Source organism: Anabrus simplex, chromosome 1, assembly GCF_040414725.1.
Source record: "Anabrus simplex isolate iqAnaSimp1 chromosome 1, ASM4041472v1, whole genome shotgun sequence".
Classification (NCBI taxonomy): Eukaryota; Metazoa; Arthropoda; class Insecta; order Orthoptera; family Tettigoniidae; genus Anabrus; species Anabrus simplex.
In genome coordinates this window covers 1803485638-1803507480 of record NC_090265.1, presented here as the reverse complement: position 1 = coordinate 1803507480, position 21843 = coordinate 1803485638, and the positions used below count along the sequence as shown (strand labels likewise).

The following is a 21843-nucleotide window of genomic DNA, read 5'->3' as shown; positions in this document are numbered from 1 at the left end:
TACATAGCAACGACGTGTGTGTTTTGAACGGTGTCGCGCCTTGTGGAGAAATGCGGAGTGTAGACGCTGATGGCCATGTCTAACGGCTGTGCTGCTCCTAATATAATTATGACTGAATCGGTCAGTATTGGGTAATTAACCCGTAGAGTGGGGCTCGCTTCAGGTGACGCGGCTGGAGCGAGCCCGATGGTGGGCGCGCGTCGTGTGAAGCGCGGAAAGTTTTTATTTTTATCTCCGTTACGAAACAAGCGGTAGGTTTGAAACTTTCTCTGTATGTTCCGAGAGGTGCTGCCATCTGACAGAATTTTTTTCACCTTCGTGTATCTAAGCAGTTCTCGTCTAGGAATCCCCTTATTATCTGCTACATAGCTGCGTAGCGCAAGAACAACCTATGTGGCGCTTGGCGAGAAGCTCAGTCAGTGTGCCGCGAGGAGCGTAGTATTTCGTGTCCCGGTGTGAATGTTTTCAGCTCTCATAAGTTGTTTTGTTGGTATATAAATTTATCTTGTGATTTATTGTTTTAATTCTTCATGTAGTGTTTCCTATTTGTAGTCAATATGTCCAAAAGAATTGTAGAGCTTCCGAGTGATGATATACGGGATATTCTCGAGCTCAGTGAGGAAGATAGTTGCAGTGATTCTAGTTTAGATAGTAATGGTGAAACTATCCCGCTATTAGATGCTCCAAGCACGAGTGCTTCCGTCGGAGTAGGCCTGTTGCCTAGATGCCGTGGACAGGTGTCGAGTTCGAGTTCCGATGAGAGTAGCGAGTCAGAAAGTGAGAGTGATTTGCCTCCTACTCCGCCTAATGACTGGGATGTAAGGGGATGTAGGAGAGCCCGATTTCCAGCTACATACCAAAGTGGAATTCAGGGCGAACTTTTAAATAAAAAAGAACCGGACGAAATATTTGAGCATTTCATTGACGATGAACTGTGCGAACTTTTTGCAGAGCAAACTAATCTGTACGCTCAGCAGTCAATACAAGCTAGTATAGGAACAGCTAAAATGAAAAGGAGAAGCAGGGAGAGGGATTGGGCTCCTACTAACAAGGAAGAAATAAAACTTTTATTTGGGATCTTTCTTCTTCAGGGTATAATTCAAAAGCCAAAGCTGTCTCATTATTTTTCACGTAATAGATTGTTTGCTACGCCCGTGTTTTACGAGACCATGTCCGAGAAACGTTTTTTCCTTCTACTGAAATTTTTACATTTCTCAGATAATGAGGCTTACGATCGGCAAGTATCCCCAAAACTCTACAAAGTGAAGCCAGTTCTACACATTCTTGTATCAAAATTTAAAATGTCCTATTTGCCAGATGATCGTCTATCAATTGACGAAAGTTTACTCCTTTGGAAAGGTCGCTTGGGGTGGAAAATGTACATTCCGAAGAAGAAAGCTCGTTTCGGGATGGAATCTTTTAAATTATGTGAGGCTAAAACAGGATATGTGTGGAATATCCTGTGGTACACAGGCAAGGAAACTGAGCTAGTAAATGAGGTTTGTGGGGTAAATATTTCTCAGTATACCAAGCCCTCGAAAGTAGTGTTTGCTCTAGCCGAACCTTTTCTAAATAAGGGATATCTCATAGCTCTAGACAATTATTACAGTAGCCCGAAACTCTTCGATCTGCTCAATGAGTTTCAGACAGACGCTGTCGGCACTGTAAAATCTAACAGAAAAAATCTTCCGAAGGACGTCATGGGGAAAAAGCTGAAAAAAGGGGAGGTGGCTTTTGCCTATAAAAACAAACTCATGGCCTTGAAGTGGAAAGACAAGAGAGACGTCTGCATGCTGAGTAGTATTCATGACGCGGAAATGCGCACTGTTCTAAACAAGAAAGGAGAAACCAAAGAGAAGCCGGTCGTCTGTATTGAGTACAATGACTCAATGGGAGAGGTGGACTTATCGGACCAATGTAACGTGCCATACAGTATGGCGAGAAAAAGAATGAAGAAATATTACCACAAGATTTTTAGACACCTACTGGATATAACAGTGTTCAATGCTTTTGTGATATACAAGAAACACGGCGATAAATTCACTCAGCTGGAGTTTCGTATTCAAATTGTGCAGAAACTATTTCAGAAGTATGCGAACGCTACCCCTAACGCAGCCTTGCCAATTCGATCAGTGAGACCCACACCCCTTGACTTGTCAACTCGATTCTCGGGAAGGCATTTTCCAGATTTCAATCCAGCCTCGAAATCAAGACTGCACGCAAATAAGAGATGCGTTGTTTGCGTGGCGAAAGGCCAGCGGCGGGACACTCAGTATTGTTGTGTAGTATGCAATGTCGCTTTGTGCCCCTCTCCTTGCTTCAGGCTATACCATACAGTTGAAGTATGAGCATTGCAAATATGCCAGCGAGTCTCAGGTTCCATACTCGGGGAATCTGAGAAGATCGTAGTCTACACTCGGTGACCGCTGTACATTCTGCGTGCCGGCAACTATCAGTGACCATCCTGAAATAGTTCTTTTCAATTTTCCCTCCAGTCATTTGTTATAGCTATTGAGTGTAAATAGTGTTGAACAGTGTAGTGTAATTTTGTGTAATGTGGTGACAAAATTGTGATGAATGAACTCATGGATTACTCGCTGCCCTCTTCAATGGCAAGTTATAGGCCTATGTGGTGAGTAAATTTTTCTATTTTATTTCAGGAAAATGTGATATTTGAGTGAATGTGTCTGTATTATTTGGAGTATATGATACTTTTTTATTTGTGCGTTACGCATTTCAACTTTGAATTAATATAAGCAACACAAATAATACTCCGAATCGGAGTAAATATGAAATGGCACATAAGCAATTTTTGCACTGACACTGGATGAATTGAAAAATCGTTTTAATTGTAAATAATAACACAATTTACACCGCAACGTATAATTTTATGCTAATTTTAACATAATATAATATTTAAGCAGGTGTAGGTTGGCAAAAACTATTTCTTTTCTAAAGAAAAAATTTACTGAAAATGATTCCCCACTATGCAAGAATTCCTCTTTTATGACCTCCCCACTTAACGGGTTAAGGAGGGTATACCTCGCCAAGCGAGGACAAAAATGTGTTTTAAAGTATCTTAGTTACATTAGAGTTAATTATGTAATTTTTTTTTTTTTAATGTTACATGTGAGTGCTGTAGTAATTAGGTGAAACAGGAGGGGATTACCTGGGCATATTGGTCACCATAAAAGTACGCCTTTAGGATTTTTTTACTGTAAATATTATTTTCTTGGTATGTGTTACTGTATTCTATGAGTGTATTTATTGTAGCTGAAATTATGTCACTGTTTGGTGATGGCGTTCAAACCTGAAGTGAGTATTGTGTATAACGGCGAAGTGCATTATTGTGTTCAGGTAACTTAAAATTCTCCATTGTCTTAGTTTAAAAAATTTTGTGTTTCCCTTTGATTTATTCTAATTTCTGGTGTATCTGCGTGTGTTTTCCCTGAGTTTTTGATACGTGTGCGGTTACTATTGGTAAATTTCATATTCATTGTTGTTATTGCTGTGTTTATTTGGTGTACATTATCGTGTTTTCTTTGATGTGATTCTCATATTATTTATTTGTGCATCACTTTGTGTGTTTTGGCCTCCTGTTACCCGTGTTCCAACCCAAGTACTACGTTTGCACTAAACACCACCCCTTTTTTTTAAAAATAAAAATATTATTATTAGTATGATATTTTGTAGATTTTATTATTTGCTGGGTACGTATAGTTAGGAGTTAGGATTGTATATGTCAGCATTCCTGTGGGTGGGTATACCTGCATTAATTTCAAAAATGTAGTTCCTTAATAATGTTGCTTGGGTCTTATCTATTCTTGTGATTGTTATTTGCTTATCTTATCGTCGTGTCCGCTGGTGTGTGCCGCTGTCATTATTGTGTGTTCTGCCTCTAGGGTTGTGTATTTCTTAATTTCCTTGCCTGCTATGTTGGGTGATTTAATTCATTATTTATTTGAGTTGATATTATTTTAATTTTGGTACGGTGTGGACCGCTTTGTGTGGGGTGATGCGTTGTTGGTTTTACGGAGAACGATCCTCCCACTAGGGTGTGTTGGAAGCCCTCTATTAAGCAATTTTTTGTTATTCTAATTAAAGTTTTAATTTTGTTTACTACTAAATTGTGAGGTTTTAAGCAATCCAGTGCACCAGGATTTTCTTTTAAAATGATGAAATAATTTTATTTTAAAGAATATTAATTTTATTTATATTTAAATTATTCATTTTACAAACTCTTAGGTATGCCATTAAGATTTTCATTCTTTCAAGTTCCTTTTATATTAGTAGGGCCCTAAAGATTTGTTTCATTGTAAATATTATTTACTCAAGTATATATTTGAATGTTGGTGTATTCTTTCGCAATTCCTAGTGATCCCCACCTCTCATTTTATTTTAAGGGTAGGTTCTTGCACACTTCCTCTCATCCTTGTTTCCCTATGTGTTATTATCTGATTTATTTTGAATTATTTGCCTTTCTTTAATTGTCTTGTGTGCGCACTTCCCTCTGACGTTGTCTTCAGTACGTCATTCATCATCATTGTTTGCGGGAGTTGCAGTTGATAGCTATAGAGCGTGGTTTCTTTGTTGAAACTACGCTGAATGGCTAGTTTTAGAATTGCGACGCAGGCACCCAAAATGACACCAACTAATAGTGAACTTAAGGCTTGTCTTAAAATTTGTAAAACTGAAATGTTCCCACGTAATTTGTGGTTTTCTGTTTGGTGTTTCGCTGTTCTCTTGCCCTTGTGGTGCTGTTACGAAAATTTGGTTATGTTTATTTGTTCTTGGCCTCAAAAATGGTGGACACTGGCAGGATATCAATGTTTCACTTGGACTCGGTGGTGTGTGATGCCTGATGGGACATTGAAGACAAAAGAGTGATGTATAATGGCGGTAGCCGTGTGTATGTATCATGTTTTGTGTCGTGTGCAATAAATAGTATGTTCTATCTTTGTGGTTAATACTAGTTCAGTGAATTAGTCCCTTAACAAAACAATATGGTGACCCCGACGTGATAATAATGCATACAGTAAGAAAAGTTGCGATAGAATACGGTATGTAAGATTTCTTTCGTCAGTGAAAAATACTGGCACACGACCATGGAAAGATTAGTGAAACAACGTAAACCAATTCGGGCGTCGTTTACAAACGTGTATAACGAACTAATGCGAAGTTTAACTAGTGAAGTAGTTGAGCTGGAATCGACACAGAAGATGCTGATGAAACTGGAGAGGTTAAGTGCTGACCTTTCCTCACTAGATGAAAAAATATTAGAACTAACATTGGAACAAGAGGACGATGTTTATAACCGTGAGTACGAGGCAATTGAAACATATAGAGACAATTTGGACGAAGTTAAGTTAAAGATGACGAATTCATGTACTGAAAATGTAGGCATAGTTAGAGATCACAGTTCAAATATTTCATCTACAGCTAAAAGGAATTTAAAACTACCTAAGTTGGAACTAGCCAAGTTTGGGGGGGAAATAAAGGATTGGCTCGGATTCTGGAGCATGTTTAAAAGAATCCATGATGATTGTGATATAGAATCTGAAGATAAATTTCAGTATCTGATTCAGTGCACCAAACCTGACAGTCAAGCCAGAGAACTGGTAAATAGCTTCCCTGCCACTGCCGAAAACTATCCAAAGGTTATAGAGTGTATGAAGGAACGCTTTGGACGTGAAGATCTTTTGACTGAGTATTACGTTAGGGAGCTTATTGGGTTAGTTATCCAGAATGTGTCCCATAAGAAAGATAAATCAGGGATAGCCGCTTTGTATGATACACTAGAGAGCAAGTTAAGAGCTTTAGAATCTCTAGGTGTAACCAGAGATAAATATGGGTCAATGTTGTTCCCCCTGGTAGAATCGTGCTTACCTGAAGATGTTTTAAGGGTATGGCTCAGAAATCAATCGTCAGGGAATGAAGATTTTATCAGTCCACATAAAGATAAACTGGAGACTCTTCTTAATTTCCTTAAACGTGAAGTGGAAGGAAAAGAAAGGATTACCTTTGCGCAGGCAGGTTTCGGTTTAGCCGATAGGAAAAAACAAGAGAAGGGAAGAGGAAAAATTTCTGAAGATACATCGCTACCAACTGCGAGTTCATTGTTCTCTGTGAAATTTGATGGCAAGAAGCGAAAGTGTGTGTTTTGCAGTAAACCACATGAGAGTAAGGAATGTCATCTTGCTCAACAAATGAGCTTGGAAGAAAAGCGTAACAAACTAGCCAAAGAAAACTGTTGTTTTGCATGTCTGAAGTTAGGGCACAGAGCCAAGAATTGCAAGGCACACATTCGATGCCCCTTGTGTACTAACCCTCATGTTGTTATTATGTGCCATAAACTAAATGTGAAAGGGGCTGAAGAGAAACTTGAACCTAGAACTCGGGAAGGTGGGGAAAACCAGAGCAATATCGCCATGAACATTCAGAGTGCCACAAAGGAGGTGTTCCTTCAAACATTGTGTATCAAGCTGACACATAAGGGGAAACAGAAGAAGGTCCGGGCATTGATAGACAGTGGATCCCAGAGATCCTACATCTTGAAGAAGACGGCTGAGGAAATGGGATACAAACCTTCGAAAACAGAGATGATGATTGATAAGTTGTTTGGAGACGCTGAGACCTGTGAAGAAGACCACCATGTGTACAACGTAGAGGTGAGCAGCTGCGATGGTTCATATAGTACAATGTTGCAGTTAATCGATCAGAAGGTAATTTGTGGTAAAATTCCAAAGTTGAAGTTTGGGCCCTGGATGAAGGAGATGAGAGAGAAAAAGATATGGCTCTTAGATGTGGGAACTGATCCAGCTGACGTGGAAGTTCTTCTAGGAGCTGATGTTGCTAGAAATATTTTGATGGATGAAATGCATAAGCTTGAATCAGGATTGGTAGCCGTTAAGACTGCGCTTGGCTGGACAGTGACAGGCAGACTGAAGGAAGGGGAGAAGGACACTCTAGCTTCATATACAACATCACTGTTCATTCAATCTGCCTCGATAGCTGACTTATGGAACTTGGATACCATAGGCATATCTGATCCGGTGGAAAACAAATCGAGAGAAGAAATGGAATAAGCCGCACGTAACTACTTTCAAAATACAGTAAGAATTAATGGCGATGGCCGATATGAAGTTGCGTTACCTTGGCTGGAGAGCCGTCAGTATCTACGGAACAGCAAGGAGATAGCGGAAAAGAGATTGATCTCTGTTTCGAACAGGCTGATCAAGGAAGGAAAGTTTGAGGAATACGGAAAGGTGTTTCAGGAGTGGGTAAATGAGGACATCATTGAAGAGGTTCCAGAGGAAGAAAACAAAGATCGATGTTACTACTTACCACATTGAGGAATATTTTAGACAACTCTACCACTAAGGTGAGACCAGTTTTTGATGGTTGCTGCAAGTCCAAGGACACGCCTTCACTGAATGAGTGCCTCGAGAAAGGACCTAATTTGCTACTACAAATCTCCACACTTCTTTGGATGTTTCGGAAGAATAGGATAGGGGTGATTTCGGATATTAGAAAGGCTTTTCTTCAGATATCTGTCCAAGAAACGGACCGTGATCGGTTACGCTTCTTATGGTGGAAGGATTTAGAGAGAAGAGAATTAAACTGCCGAGTAGTATTTGGACTGAACTGCAGCCCATTTCTGCTGGAAGCAGTGTTAGATCTACACTTGAAACATAGTACAGACTACCGAGAGACAGCTGAAAGGTTGAGAAACTCCTTTTATGTTGATAATTGTATCACTTCTGTGGACAATGAGGAGGAATTATGTATGTTTATGGAAGAATCTACTGCATTGCTGAGCAGAGCACGGTTCGATCTTCGTAACTGGGAGCACACATGGCTAAATTCTTCTGAGGTAACTTCAGTGTTACGTCTTCGATGGAATAAAGCAAGAGATGTTCTTTCTTGTGAACAAATTGATGTATCGAGGATTGGTGAGAAGATCACTAGAAGGAATGTATTGGCTGCTGCCCAGAGCATCTTTGACCCCATCGGTTTTACTTGCCCTGTCTCTATAGTACCCAAGTTGCTGTTACAGGAAAGTTAGCGGGAGAAATGGAGGACGAAATGAGGAAAAAGTTTGAAAATTGGCTTCAAGAACTGAACGTATTCCTAGACAAATAGCGCCTTGTGAAACACAGGAATCTTGGAGCCTTCACACATTTTACGATGCGAGCGGCGTAGCATATGCCGCAGTTGTATTCCTTCGGTCACAAGATGGTCAAAATTCAAATGTAACACACTTACAGGAGAAATCTCGTGTAGCACCTCTGAAGAAAACTACTATTTCTCGGTTGGAACTCTTAGCTTGTTCAATTGGAGCTCGTCTTGCTTCCTCCGTAAAGGCAAGTTTAGGAATTGGAGATCTTTCAACTTATTATTGGGCGGATTCGACAACATCACTCCGCTGGATCAAGAGGATAGAAGTCTGGGGAACTTTCGTGGCCAACCGGGTGAAGGAAATTAAACAATTGTCGAGGCCTGATAGTTGGAATCGTGTGCGTGGAGTGAATAATCCGGCTGACCTACCCTCCAGGGACTATGTTGAAATGGTGGGAGTGTCCTCAGTGGCTGAGATGCCCCAGTTCTGAGTGGCCTGATGAGGAAAAGGTCAACGAAGAGAAAAAGAAAGGACTTTCTACTGTTTTAGTTTCTGCGAAACCAGAAGAAAAATGGTATCTTCAATATTTTTCAAAGTACACGAAAGTTGTCAGGATGACAGCTTGGATTTTGCGATTCATCCGCAACACAGCCGGAAAGAGAGGACGACACACTTCAAAGTTTAAATCTAAGAATTTCATTTTTGTCCGTATTGAACTGAGAATGGAAGATAGGAAAACTTAAAAGGGTCCACCTTTTCAATACAAAAATGTTATAGTTTATTTATAACATATATTGGCACTTGGAACTAGTTTCGACGCTGTTTGGCGTCATCATCAGCCAAAATGTGGGAAATAGGCTAGCTTGTAGACATTTATACACTGACTGACAGAGCAAATGCAACACCAAGAAGGAGTGGTTCGAAAGGGATGAAAGTTGGGGAAAAAACAGAGACGGCACGGACGAATAATTGATGTTTATTTCAAACCGATATGCAGGTTACACAATGCGCACAGCATCGACTCAGTAGGATGTAGGACCACCGCGAGCGGCGATGCACGCAGAAACACGTCGAGGTACAGAGTCAATAAGAGTGCGGATGGTGTCCTGAGGAATGGTTCTCCATTCTCTGTCAACCATTTGCCACAGTTGGTCGTCCGTACGAGGCTGGGGCAGAGTTTGCAAACGGCGTCCAATGAGATCCCACACGTGTTCGATTGGTGAGAGATCCGGAGAGTACGCTGGCCACGGAAGCATCTGTACACCTCGTAGAGCCTGTTGGGAGATGCGAGCAGTGTGTGTGGGCGGGCATTATCCTGCTGAAACAGAGCATTGGGCAGCCCCTGAAGGTACGGGAGTGCCACCGGCCGCAGCACATGCTGCACGTAGCGGTGGGCATTTAACGTGCCTTGAATACGCACTAGAGGTGACGTGGAATCATACGCAATAGCGCCCCAAACCATGATGCCGCGTTGTCTAGCGGTAGGGCGCTCCACAGTTACTGCCGGATTTGACCTTTCTCCACGCCGACGCCACACTCGTCTGCGGTGACTATCACTGACAGAACAGAAGCGTGACTCATCGGAGAACACGACGTTCCGCCATTCCCTCATCCAAGTCGCTCTAGCCTGGCACCATGCCAGGCGTGCACGTCTATGCTGTGGAGTCAATGGTAGTCTTCTGAGCGGACGCCGGGAGTGCAGGCCTCCTTCAACCAATTGACAGGAAATTGTTCTGGTCGATATTGGAACAGCCAGGGTGTCTTGCACATGCTGAAGAATGGCGGTTGACGTGGCGTGCGGGGCTGCCACCGCTTGGCGGCGGATGCGCCGATCCTCGCGTGCTGACGTCACTCGGGCTGCGCCTGGACCCCTCGCACGTGCCACATGTCCCTGCGCCAACCATCTTCGCCACAGGCGCTGCACCGTGGACACATCCCTATGGGTATCGGCTGCGATTTGACGAAGCGACCAACCTGCCCTTGTCAGCCCGATCACCATACCCCTCGTAAAGTCGTCTGTCTGCTGGAAATGCCTCCGTTGACGGCGGCCTGGCATTCTTAGCTATACACGTGTCCTGTGGCACACGACAACACGTTCTACAATGACTGTCGGCTGAGAAATCACGGTACGAAGTGGGCCATTCCCCAACGCCGTGTCCCATTTATCGTTCGCTACGTGCGCAGCATAGCGGCACATTTCACATCATGAGCATACCTCAGTGACGTCAGTCTACCCTGCAATTGGCATAAAGTTCAGACCACTCCTTCTTGGTGTTGCATTTGCTCTGTCAGTCAGTGTATTACACAAGGCGTTACATTAAACAATACACATCCTACAAGGAGACAAAAACAGGGACGATGTCTACATGCTAGCCTATTTCCCACATTTTGGCTGATGATGACGCCAAACAGCGTCGAAACTAGTTCCAAGTGCAAATATATGTTATAAATAAACTATAACATTTTTGTATTGAAAAGGTGGACCCTTTTAAGTTTTCCTATCTTCCACAAGTGGAAGAGTTGCAAATGGCTGAAAGGAGGCTATGGAAGATTGTGACGCAAGAGATGCTTGGAGGAAAGGAGCAGTTGTCCCTCAAATCACTCCATGTGTTTGAAGATGAAAGTGGGTTACTTCGAGTCAAGACGAGGTTAATAAGTAGAAAGGATGAAGAATTATTCCTTACTCCCATTCTGATACCTGCAAACCATAAGCTAGTTCACATGAAGATCATGGAGAAACATCTGGAATTGTCTCACGCTGGAGTACAAGTTCTGCTCTCTACTTTGCGAGAGCGGTTTTGGATCATCAATGGTAGGAGAACCATAAGAAAGGTGATTTCTGGCTGTGACAAGTGTAGAAGATACCAAGTGAAAGGAATTACCACAGAGGTCGCACCTTTGCCTGAGGATCGAATTCGAGATGCTTCTGTTTTTGAGATTTGGCTGGCCCATTACATCTCTGCGGGGGTGAAAAGGTGTGGATAGTGATATTCACATGTGCTGTTTACAGAGCTGTACACTTTGAGCTCATCAGGACTTTGTCTACTCCAGGGTTCCTTCAAGTGTTACGAAGATTCATTGCTCGGAGAGGGAGACCAAATGTTATTTACAGTGATAATGGAAGGAATTTTGTGGGAGCTGAAAATGCGTTCCGTGATCTTGACTGGACGAAAGTGAGTGTAGAAGCTAGTTGTCTGAGAATCGCTTGGAAATTCAATCCTCCCACAGCTGCATGGTGGGGAGGCTTTTGGGAACGTATTGTTCAGATGCTAAAGAAGTCGTTCCTCTTTGGATTACAAGGAACTGTTGACAGTATTAATGGACACTGAAGCAGTTATTAATTCCCAACCGTTGACTTATTTATCTGAAGACAGTGATGATTTACTAGCATTGACTCCAGCAATGTTTCTTCAGGATATTCCGAGGGGGGGAGTGCCCGATATTGATCACATTGATCAGATAAGCCACGGAAAGAGATTCAGATACATGCAGCATCTGAGCATAGAATTACGCAAAAGATTCAGGATAGAGTACTTAGGACAACTTAAACCAGGGAAAGGTCAGGCGAACCCTCGTCCAGAGTTAAAGGTTGGGGAAGTAGTGATCCTTGGAAGTGACGGAGCACGTAGAATGGACTGGCCTTTAGGAAGAGTGGTTGCTGTATATCCCGGAAAGGACAATGTCATCAGAGTGGTCTGGGTGAAGACTGCTGGTGGTGAGTTGGACCGGCCTGTGCAGAACATCTATCCACTGGAAGCAACTCCCATTACTCAGTGGCAGAATGAAGAAGAGGTCCAGGAGAAGAGCCCTGCTGTGCCTGTCTCTAGCAGAACTGTTCCACGAGTGGTTACTACAAGATGTGGGAGGAAGATACGAATCCCATCTTGTCTCAGTTTGTAGATTTTTCTTTGCTTTTGTTTTGTTTTGATTGTGAATTTAGTGGTTTTAATCATGTGATTAAAAGGTGGGAGGATGTTACGAAAATGTGGTTATGTTTATTTGTTCTTGGCCTCAAAAATGGTGGACACTGGCAGGATATCAATGTTTCACTTGGACTCGGTGGTGTGTGATGCCTGATGGGACATTGAAGACTAAAGAGTGATGTATAATGGTGGTAGCCATGTGTATGTATCATGTTTTGTGTCGTGTGCAATAAATAGTATGTTCTATCTTTGTGGTTAATACTAGTTCAGTGAATTAGTCCCTTAACGAAACAGGTGCTTATGTTCGAGGCCTCCTCCTGTTGATTTTATCCTGTTCCGGTTAATGCTGTATGATGGGTCATGGAATCTGGTTCCTTTCCTGGTGCTGTTCTTATTCTTGACCTGCGATACCTTGGTGAGTCGAAAACCATTATTATGTGATTGCGGAATAGTCTCATATGGCTTACTTAACTGTGATTGGTTCAATATTAAATTTTACAAAATATTCTCCCAGATTTTACTGAAATAAAATTGTGTTTGTTGTCTTCCTTTTAGTAAGTCTTGTTTCTAGTGAAGGAGTTGCTATGCTGGTGGCCCACCAACTCCATGTGAAGATCTTAGGTCTTGTGTTAAATTGATTTCTTTCAGCTTTGCTCGTTGACCTGATCCTGTGCTGAAAATTTTGTTATTATTATATTTCTTTCTCAGTGACTCTGTTCCCGCTTGGCTGTTCGGAGTGGATGTGTGAAAAATTATTTACAATCTTGACCCATGGATAGCTAATTGCTGTCTGTGGTTCTGCTCTGAAAGTCATGTATGGTGATAGTGAGTCTTGCTCAGTTGATAATAATGGTGTTGGTATTATGGATACTTACCTGCTATGGGAAATTGTTCCTGTTTGGCTTATGGCAGTCTTGTGGGGTGATATTGTGTTGTTATTATGGCCTTGTGTGGTATACTTGTACGGATTTTTATTGAAACAGTGATATATTGATGTGAATCTGACGTGGATTTTGTATGTTATGACGGTAACCATGGGCTGTGTTCTTATTCTAATGTACTCTGCGGTGTTTTCGTTGGTTGAATGGTGATAGGCTATGGATGTATGGTCAAAAGAGAGGTTATATTCACCTTTTGATTTAATTCAATGTGTCCATGTCAGGTAGTGCTGTCAATTCTCTCATGCGATATTCCATTTCTACTGGTAATGTTTACCATGTGGTGTTTTGTTCTGGTGTTACTTACCTTCCTTGTGGTATCTAGTACTTGGTGCATGGAGTCAAGTTGTAATTAGGTGGGTTCTAAATTTATTGGACATGTTTTCCTTCTGAACGCCTGTAGTTCTGTGGGACTGGTTCCTGCTTATTAGCTTCTTTCCTCTCACATTCATCTTTTCTGTCATCTGTGAATTGAATTTCTGCTCCTGAATTGTATTTTCTGTAACTCGCCTCGGATGACTAGTGTCATGCATGTGGTGTATCTGCTGGTTCTTTTAGCCTTGTGCTTCCTGGTGCTGGGTGCTTGCTGTATGTTTCCTACTGTAATAATCTGTACGCTGTTACTGGTGCTACTCGGTGGTTATGTGGGTTCGTTGCTGGAGTCTCGGTGTGGATCATGGCCGGCTTATTGCTGAAACGATCATTTGTTTTTACCGTGTTTTCATCCTGGGATTTTGGTTGTGGGTCTCGCAGTTGTCGTGTGGATATCGGTACTCATTGAAAATCATGGAATCTGCTCCTATATTCACATCTGCTTTTATTTTTTTCTTCCTGTTCATTTTGCTAAGGATTATGGGAGTGCATTTAATCATCATAGTCAGTGTAAGGTGTGCTGTTAATTTAGTTGAGTGTGGTGTTGTCGAAATTGATGTAAAGTCTTCTCCTGTGTAACCTTGAGCCTATCTGTTACCGTATGTCCATGTCTTGGCTGGTATATTTATTTATCCTCGAGTCCTCATGTAGGCAAGGTGTCTTTCAGGTGATTCAGTTCACACTATTATTAGCTCATGGATGTTCACTGGCTTCGACCATGTTTAGTTGGATATTGTGAGAGCTTATGATATCTGTAGGTCAGATGTGAACATACTGGGAAGTGTTTCTTTTTCTTTTGCACCCCACATTCGATCAAACTTATTTACAGAATCTGCTCCTTAGTTTATGCTTTGGTCCGCCCATCATCTGGTATTTGGTTGCTTCTTGCTCAAACCGGCATGTTTTAGCAATATGATATTATCACTTGTTTGTCATCTCACTGTTCTGGGTTCCATTCCAATGAGTATGGGATCATGTGGGATAGTTCCTGGCCGGTCATTGGAGGTATGGGATCCAATTGACTGATTGAAGGTTCTTCTCCATCAATTCATGAGCTTTGTCATTGTGTCACCTATCAAGTCTGCATCGTTTATTGTCTTATTATATCCCGTGAATTCCGACTGGCTGGAAGGGTATCTGTGGATTGGCATAATCTCACAGGGTGGACTGTCTTTACGCCACCATATTTTAGTCCTGGGTTATCCAGAGGTTCGTTGAACACTTGATGGTCTTGGTAGAACACCCGTGCTCATTGTATTCAAAGATGGTTTCTATGGAGTGGAATTTTCTTGAATTGTGGCCCTTATTTTTGCTGCTTTGAGTTGGTTCTGCCTGGTGCTATTATCCCATTTTCATTTCTTGTTGTGTTCCCTATCAAATTGCTGGCTGTCATGTGGTTGCTGATCTGGGTAACTGTTGCATGGTGATCTCTTGCGGACACACTTTTTAGATCTCCCCTCCATCTGTTATTGTGCACGTTAAGTCTCCATTTTTTGCCATTGCCTTCTTTACTCTGGGTCAATTTCCATGTGATCTCTACGTTATGGTTATGGATGTTTTGGGGTACTGTGTTTTCTGTCTCTTGGTTGCTCCCTGTCTACCTTTCATTTTTGATTATCTGGTAACTTGTGTTACGTAAATGTGTTGATCGTTGTGGGTGAATTCTGTCCGTCTCGCTGTGTGATGATCCGTCTTTATCTCCCTCCCTGTATCCTCCGTCGTTTTATTATTTCTGATGTGTATCGTGCCTCCCTCCTGATCCGTTTCTCTCTTCTGTAAAATTATGTAAGGTGTGGAAGAATGCTAAGTAGTTTCTTGTAAAAATGAATGTGGAAAACTAATTAATAATGGTCTTCGACCTTGTAGTTGGGAGTCTGATTGCCCTGGTTTGGCCTTTTATATATTGGGTCCTGCTGTGGGCAAAAATAACATTTCTTACCTCGGTATTCCATGACCCAGCATCTGAGTTCTAAATCATTACCCTACGTTTCTGATATTTTATTCCCTTTGTTTGTATATTAAATTATTGGGAACATTCAGTTAGGTTAGGAGCTCTTTTCTTTGTATATATGGATTGCTTTATTCTAATTATTCTTTGGAGTGTACTTGTTCCGTCGCTTGCTGTTTTTTTGTTCCTGTTGCAGCTATACGCGCGCCTTGTTGGAGCTGCTGTTGCAAGAAACTAAGCTGGACTCGTGCATCTAAAAGGCTGTGTCATTGGAGCTCAACATTTGGTGCTGAAATCTTGCAAGTCATGAGTCTGTTTACCATCTGGTGTGTTGTACGCTGTGCTGACTGGCCATTGGTACTCCATCTTCCTGCACATGTGAGCCCTGTGTTGCTTCTTCGATGTCACCTATTACCAAGTAAGACTGTTCCTAAAGTTTATTCTCTTGGCATGAAATGAGATGTACTCGGTGTGACTGAATGGGGGCAACGTCTAAATTATTAATGAACATACCTTGTGGACTACGTCACACTCTTTGGACGTTTGTACTCTGTGACTGAGTGGAACTTTTCTAGTGCATATGACCTCATCTCAGCCCCCTGTGGTCCTCCTTCAGGCGGGGGTGTCTGAGGCGTTATTATACAAAAAACACTAATTATGTGATATAATTTGGACAATCTACTGTCTACGCAAAATATGTTTAAAATGTGTCTCTTTTCGGCACTAGCAATCTTTGGTGAATTATTGCATTCTGCTATTGGACCGTGTATTTGCGGCCTAGGGCCTGTAAACTGAGCTGAGACTGGAATTGAACACTATTTTTATTTATTTATTTATTTATTTATTTATTTATTTATTTATTTATGCCTTTTTTTCAGTGGCGAAGTTAGGGCTTGAGGCCCTCTCTTAAAATTATTTAAAAAACCGTTGAGATCTGGCTAATTGTATTGATTCAATGTTGCTTGGCTTGTATGATTGTCGTTGAAACTCCGTTAACTATATTAACAATTTTCTACAGTTGATAATTTCTTATGTTATGGACATTTAACTTGTTCTCGATGTTGCTAGAGTAACATTTGTACAAAATGTATTGGCATTAATTTTATGCTGTCAATACGAGAACATTGTTCATGAACAAACTTGTTGGTGAATAAACACTTTCTAATGTGATGTAGAATTTGAATTGTTCTTGCATGTTACAAATTGGGCTTGTTGGTATATCTGTAATGAAAGATAAAAAATATATGTTTATGGTTTTGATTATAATTCTGTATAAACTTCTTATCGAAAGAATTGTCACTTACTTTTCTTTCTGCTGCGTAATTGTCTAGTGTTACACCTAGCCTCTTGAGAACTACTTGTTATTCTGTTTGCACTTCTTGTATTATATGAATGAGTGTAGATGAGTTTATGTTTTGGCGGGGAGTGCGAAGGGGAAGTGAAGGTAGGCGGTGCATTGATGGCTGCAGTAGATTGTGGAGGGGATTCCTTAGGAGATATAAGTGGAGGAGTTGAGTTTGTTTGCATCAATAAGCAATTAACTTTTGTCGGATTAAAATGTTTATAGAATTTATTTATATCAGATTTAAGCATTTGTATTAATTCCGGTAATTGTACTAAGATGGGGTTCTTTATTTCAATTTCGTCATTTAGGTTTTCATTTTTGTGGTATTGCCGATCTAAATGAATGTATATGTTTTCCAATTCCGCCATTTCTTATAATATTGTAGATGTTGGTGTGAGGAGATTAATGCTACGTCGAGAATGTGTCAGAGTAGTGATGATTTTGAGATTAATGAAACTTCCGTTAAAAGGGTCGAGAGCAACAGTGTTGATGGCATGAATGATGTGCGAGTGGGAACAACGATGAAAGATATGGAAGATGTAGGAATTGTGGGAGAATTTAGTAGTAATGGTGGGGATCTCGAGGTCAGTGATAGTAATGATTTCAGGAAGAGAGAGAGTGTGAGTGAAGGAAAATGTGAGGAGGGTTGTGTGAATGAGATTGAGGTGATTGAAGCTGGTATGTCCGATAAGGCTGAGTGGATGAAAACTGTCGATGCTGTGGATGTAGGTCTTGGTGAAGTGGAGGTTAGGTCACATTCTGTGCATAATGAGATTCATAAGAGGGGTTGTGAATATTATGGGGATTCAGGAGTAATTGTGTTGGAAATATTTTTGGTATTTGGAGAAAGTTCAAGGAAAGTGAGAGTGACAATGAGTATGAGAGAACAGGAAGTCGATTCAAACGTATGTTGAGTGGAATATCTGATGGTGAAATTAGTACGAATGATTTCAATGAAGTGTTGAAGAGTATTGATGCAAGATGTGCAACTGTGGTGTGTTTTCAGAACAGGAGGGATGTTTTGATTGTGAAATGTATATGTGTTCCGAACGAAAGTCTGTCTAAGTTGTGTGTGAAAGAATGGGAAGAGAGTTTTTATGTGAGATTGGCAACTATGGTAGATCTATCCTCAGCAGAAGTGGTATCTTCAAAGGTGATCGAATTAGCAAAGCAGTATTTAAGGAAGGCAGCTGATAGGAGGATGATGCAACAGGGGAGGCATCATGGACATAGTTTTGAAGTAGGGGAGGAGGTGTTACTAAAGGTTCCACACATTTCATCTGCAGACAATAAGGAAATTCATAAGTTTTTTTTTAAATTGTATCAGGGACCATATGCAATAGGTAAGAAAGTTCGCAAGTGTGCTTATCACCTGTTGAATAACAAAGGTGACATGATTGGTACACACAATATTCACAATCTTAAGAGGTATGTAAGGTGAAGTATTGTAGGTTCAGATGTTCTGTGTATGTTAAGAAGAATGTGTGAATTTTCTTTAAATCATGAGTGAATTTGACTGTGTAGACTTCTGTACTGAAAAGACTGTGATCTGCTCAGATGTATTGCATATGAATATTCACAAATCAACCGTAAGAATGTGCGATCCCCAAATTTTTAGATTAGGAAATTTTCGTAATACAGTTCGTAATATTGAAGTCGTGTAAATCATGTAATTTTGTTTATTTCTATGTAAAAAAAAACATAATACTATAAGAAGAATTTGTAGTAGGGAATTTTGTATATATGTAACTTTAATTTGTGTAAGTGTCTGCACATGGCATGGCAGTGTAGGTTGCTCAAGAATTGTGCAACACGGAGTGGCTATATTGGGAAAGACGGTTGAAGTCTGTTGAATGTGTTGCAACAAAGTGGGTTGGAAACACGGGGTACGGCAGGTGGTATAGGCTGAAGATTGGAGTGGATCAATGCTGAATGTGTTGCAACAAAGTGGGTTGGAAACACGGGGTACGGCAGGTAGTATAGGCTGTAGATTGGAGTGGATCACTGTGTTGCAACAAAGTGGCTTGGAAACACGGGGTACGGCAGGTGGTATAGGCTGAAGATTGGAGTGGATCAATGCTGAATGTGTTGCAACAAAGTGGCTTGGAAACACGGGGTACGGCAGGTAGTATAGACTGAAGATTGGAATGGATCACTGTGTTGCAACAAAGTGGCTTGGAAACACGGGGTACGGCAGGTCGTATAGGCTGAAGATTGGAGTGGATCAATGCTGAATGTGTTGCAACAAAGTGGCTTGGAAACACGGGGTACGGCAGGTGGTATAGGCTGAAGATTGGAGTGGATCAATGTGTTGCAACAAAGTGGCTTGGAAACACGGGGTACGGCAGGTAGTATAGGCAAAAGATTGGAGTGGATCAATGCTGAATGTGTTGCAACAAAGTGGCTTGGAAACACGGGGTACGGCAGGTGGTATAGGCTGAAGATTGGAGTGGATCAATGCTGAATGTGTTGCAACAAAGTGGCTTGGAAACACGGGGTACGGCAGGTTAGTATAGGCTGAAGATTGGAGTGGATCACTGTGTTGCAACAAAGTGGATTGGAAACACGGGGTACGGCAGGTAGTATATGCTGAAGATTGGAGTGGATCAATGCTGAATGTGTTGCAACAAAGTTGCTTGGAAACACGGGGTACAGCAGGTGGTATAGGCTGTAGATTGGAGTGGATCAATGTGTTGCAACAAAGTGGCTTGGAAACACGGGGTACGGCAGGTGGTATAGGCTGAAGATTGGAGTGGATCAATGTGTTGCAACAAAGTGGCTTGGAAACACGGGGTACGGCAGGTAGTATAGGCAAAAGATTGGAGTGGATCAATGCTGAATGTGTTGCAACAAAGTGGCTTGGAAACACGGGGTACGGCAGGTGGTATAGGCTGAAGATTGGAGTGGATCAATGCTGAATGTGTTGCAACAAAGTGGCTTGGAAACACGGGGTACGGCAGGTTAGTATAGGCTGAAGATTGGAGTGGATCACTGTGTTGCAACAAAGTGGATTGGAAACACGGGGTACGGCAGGTAGTATATGCTGAAGATTGGAGTGGATCAATGCTGAATGTGTTGCAACAAAGTTGCTTGGAAACACGGGGTACAGCAGGTGGTATAGGCTGTAGATTGGAGTGGATCAATGTGTTGCAACAAAGTGGCTTGGAAACACGGGGTACGGCAGGTGGTATAGGCTGAAGATTGGAATGGATCACTGTGTTGCAACAAAGTGGCTTGGAAACACGGGGTACGGCAGGTCGTATAGGCTGAAGATTGGAGTGGATCAATGCTGAATGTGTTGCAACAAAGTGGCTTGGAAACACGGGGTACGGCAGGTGGTATAGGCTGAAGATTGGAGTGGATCAATGTGTTGCAACAAAGTGGCTTGGAAACACGGGGTACGGCAGGTAGTATAGGCTCAAGATTGGAGTGGATCACTGTGTTGCAACAAAGTGGGTTGGAAACACGGGGTACGGCAGGTAGTATAGGCTGTAGATTGGAGTGGATCACTGTGTTGCAACAAAGTGGCTTGGAAACACGGGGTACGGCAGGTGGTATAGGCTGAAGATTGGAGTGGATCAATGCTGAATGTGTTGCAACAAAGTGGCTTGGAAACACGGGGTACGGCAGGTAGTATAGGCTGAAGATTGGAGTGGATCAATGTGTTGCAACAAAGTGGCTTGGAAACACGGGGTACGGCAGGTAGTATAGGCTGTAGATTGGAGTGGATCAATGCTGAATGTGTTGCAACAAAGTGGCTTGGAAACACGGGGTACGGCAGGTAGTATAGGCTGAAGATTGGAGTGGATCAATGTGTTGCAACAAAGTGGCTTGGAAACACGGGGTACGGCAGGTGGTATAGGCTGAAGATTGGAGTGGATCAATGTGGATATACGTAAGTCACATCAGACACTCGATAGCCAATACGAGGGCTTTGTTTTACGCAAGGTTGCGTTGACTGAGTGACGCGTCAAGAAGTGCCTGTGAGAGCGTTGCTACCAGTTACCAGTTATGATGTAGATGTTGATTCCCATGAGGAACCTAAATTATTTGTCCTGAATGAGTAAATTTATAATACCAATATAATGGTCCGTTATTGGACATTATAAATTTTCCAGCTAACTCATTCTTGGTTGCCTGCGTTTCGCCCTCGTGTGCTAAGTTAGGCTCGTCAGTTGGGACTTAGCACACCACCCAAGACGCAAGGCTAGTGCATACCGTGGAGGCCACTGCATAGGCTACTTGAAGCCACCAGCAGTGCCAATGCACTATGAGAGCTATGTCTCATTTTCAAAAAATTATGCCTGCCTGGCCATCAAATGGTGTGTTAAGTCCCAACTGACGAGCCTAACTTAGCACACGAGGGCGAAAGGCAGGCAACCAAGAATGAGTTAGCTGGAAAATTTATAATGTCCAATAACGGACCATTATATTGGTATTATAGTTACCAGTTAGTTCACCTGCATACACCCTAGCGTCCGTGGGTAGAGTCTGACACATCCCACTCTGACGAGTCTAGTGTCAGACCTAAGACAAAACGCTGGTTAATAGAGCAAACGCCTGAAAAGCCATACATCTAATTTTTTATCTGATTTTGATCTGCTCTATCGGTGGAAAAATATCTAATTCCCTCCATGGGAACTTAGAATTTCCATTAAGAAGGTTGCATCTGTACGTAGAGAAAGTCGTCGTACTTTTCTTTACCGGATTAGGATTTACTCTTGTAACAGTAGAGTGCAGTGGGACTCTTACTTGGAGGTATGTTAAATGTATAGAGTGAATTTTTTTTTTTTTTTGTGGTTTGTAGATGTTTATAATTTGCCTTTGTAAGCGGCAAACACGACTTGGTCTCGTCAAGTGATGTTTTTTTTTTTTTGTTGTTGTTGGTGGTTTTTTAGTTGTCTGTATACTTGCCCTTTGTAAACGGCAAACATGTGTTGGTCTCATCAAGTGGTGATTATTTGTTATATGTTTTTTATTATTTTGGGAGTAAAGTCATGGAATGAAACTTGCACCAAATCTTTTATCAGTAGAGTATGGATGAACCTGGCATGCTACCCAACTTCAATTTCAGGGGTAAATAGCAAAAGGTAAGGTTATAGAGTAAGTCTTCGAGGGCCCTGGGACCGCTACGGTAGCTGTGAAGGCCCTTCAGGAACTCTGAAAAGTGGTGGCAAAAGGGGCTCTGGTTAAGACGC

The 21843-nt window shown here is 41.8% G+C and overlaps 1 protein-coding gene across 9 annotated transcripts in view; it reads right to left on the bottom strand.

Annotated features, from left to right (window-relative positions):
• The window catches only part of p115 (General vesicular transport factor p115), a 637868-nt gene that overhangs the window by 432315 nt on the left and 183710 nt on the right, over positions 1 to 21843 (bottom strand). The window lies entirely within an intron of this gene.